Source organism: Triticum aestivum, chromosome 3A, assembly GCF_018294505.1.
Source record: "Triticum aestivum cultivar Chinese Spring chromosome 3A, IWGSC CS RefSeq v2.1, whole genome shotgun sequence".
Taxonomy (NCBI): domain Eukaryota; kingdom Viridiplantae; phylum Streptophyta; class Magnoliopsida; order Poales; family Poaceae; genus Triticum; species Triticum aestivum.
In genome coordinates, this window is record NC_057800.1 from 740,264,078 (window position 1) to 740,266,455 (window position 2,378).

Below are 2,378 nucleotides of genomic sequence, written 5' to 3' on the forward strand. Positions count from 1 at the left end.
AAATAATACAGAGTCCTTAACACGTACAAGGACACCCTAACACATGTACAATGAACCAGAATGACAAAGAGGACTGGCTACAAGTCAACTGACTGAAAAACAAGATTTGGGTCAGCCGACTGACCCGAACATGTTTCAGTCAAGTGTGCCTCTAACAGTAAGGTGCATGCTTCATTATGTTAACACTCTTTTTTTCTTTATCTTTTCCATGCTTTACTTGCGGGTGCATGTGTACAGACCATTCATGCATGCACGTACACTTGTGAACTGCTGCTTTCATACATAAATATAAGGTGTACATAAATATAAGACGATTTGAATATTTCAATAAGGACTACGTATAGACTAGTATGAATGAACAAATCCAGTAAAACACTTGTGGCATTGATATTACACTTTCAGAAAAAAAATAAAAAAATAAAAAAATAATGAAGTTTTCTAAGAAAGAATGAAACCCTTTAAGAAGAAAGAAAATGAGAAACAAAAAAAAACTTTCAAAACTTGCGCACAATTTGCACTGATATTACACATTTTCAAATATGCAAAGAATAAGCATATAATTGTGCATTTTTTGCATTCTACTATAATTTCCAAAGAGTATAACTGAAATAATGTGAAGAAAAAAGAGAACTAAAAAAACTTGTGCACATGTTTTCACTGAAATTGCACTTTATCATAATATGCTAAAATAATCATATAATCATGAAAGTTTGGCACATATTATATAGTATTTGTTTGTATATAATTACACTCAGCCAAAAACCCACAAAAACAAAAATAACCAATAAAGGAAATAAAAAGGGAAAAAGAAAAACCAATAAAAACAGCTAACAGAAATAAAAAATGAAAGCAAATATACCCTTAAATAGGAAAGAAAATTATATAAAAAACTAAAACAAAATGATGACAAATTTGCACACAATTTGCACATAAATTATGCTTTGTTATAATATGCAAGAATAAACACATAATAGTGATCTTTTTCGCAAAAGGATTTTTTTAAAGAAATATTGAATTAGTGGCACTGGTATTTGATCCATGGTGTCTCTATTTGTCCAGATCAAAATAATGAATTAGTGGTATCGGTATTACCGTTTAAAAAGAAAAAACACTAATGACAAAATTTGTACCCAGTTTGAATAAAAATTGCGCTTTTTTATAATATGCAAGAATAAGCTCAAATAGTGAAATTTTACGAAAAAAATTTCCTAAGTACAAATGAATTAGAGGTATTGGTATTACACTTAAAGAATGAAGAAATGAAATAAAAACTTTAATAGAATTAAAATAGTGAAGTTTTCCAAGAAATAATGAATTAGTGTCATCGGTTTCCCATTAAGAACAAAGGAACTGAAAATAATAAAACAAATAACGAAATATTTTGCAAACAATTTGTACAGAAGTTGCACATTTTTATAATATGCAGGAATAAGAATATAACAGTGCATTTTTTACAAAAAAGAAGTTTCTTGAGAAGAAATGTATTTGCGGCATTGGTATTATCATTAAAGAATAAAGGAAGTAAAATAATACTAAAAAAACAAAATACCAAAGTTTTCAAGACAAAATGAATTAGTGGCTTATGTATTACTATTTAAGAAAAAAATGAAATGAAATAAAAACTAGAACACATTAAAAATAATGAGGTTTTCTAAGAAAGAATGAATTATTAACATTGGTATTACCCTTTAAGAAGAAGAAAATAAAAAAGTAAAAATAATAAAATTTTCTAAGGTAGAATAAATTAGGGTCATTGGTGTAACCCTCTGAGAAGAAACAAAAATAAATAAATAAATTTAAATATGGAAGAATGAAGTAGCATTATTATTACCCACTAAAAAATAAAAAATAAAAAGTTTAAGTACACAAACAATATTGCAAATTATTTATGTGTGTACATTACACTCACCCAACATCCCAAACATATCCAAAAATTAAAAATAAAACCTAATAACAAAGAGCAACAGAAAAACAAAAGAAAAAGCACATAAAAACAAAAAAAAATACTACGAAAACGAAGGGAGAGATAGGAGGGCTGGATCGGACAGTTAATGTGCTTCGTCCCGGAAGGAAATCGACTGGCCCAAAAAATAAAGGGCTAGTCAGAAAAAAGAAAGAAGCCCACACAACAAACAACACAAGTTAGAAACAAATACAGCACGAATCTTAGAGAAAAATCCAATGGCCACAAAATTGACTGACCTAAAAGTGAAATTTCAGCTGACTGAAATGTAGATAAAGTGAACACAAAGAGCATCCTAACACAACCTGTAAAACACGAAGATCTTTGAGACCCTATGTCATTATCCCTAAACCTTGCGAGAAGACACCCGCAACACAAGAATCTGCAACAAGACCCAAGAAGGTCATCATCTTTA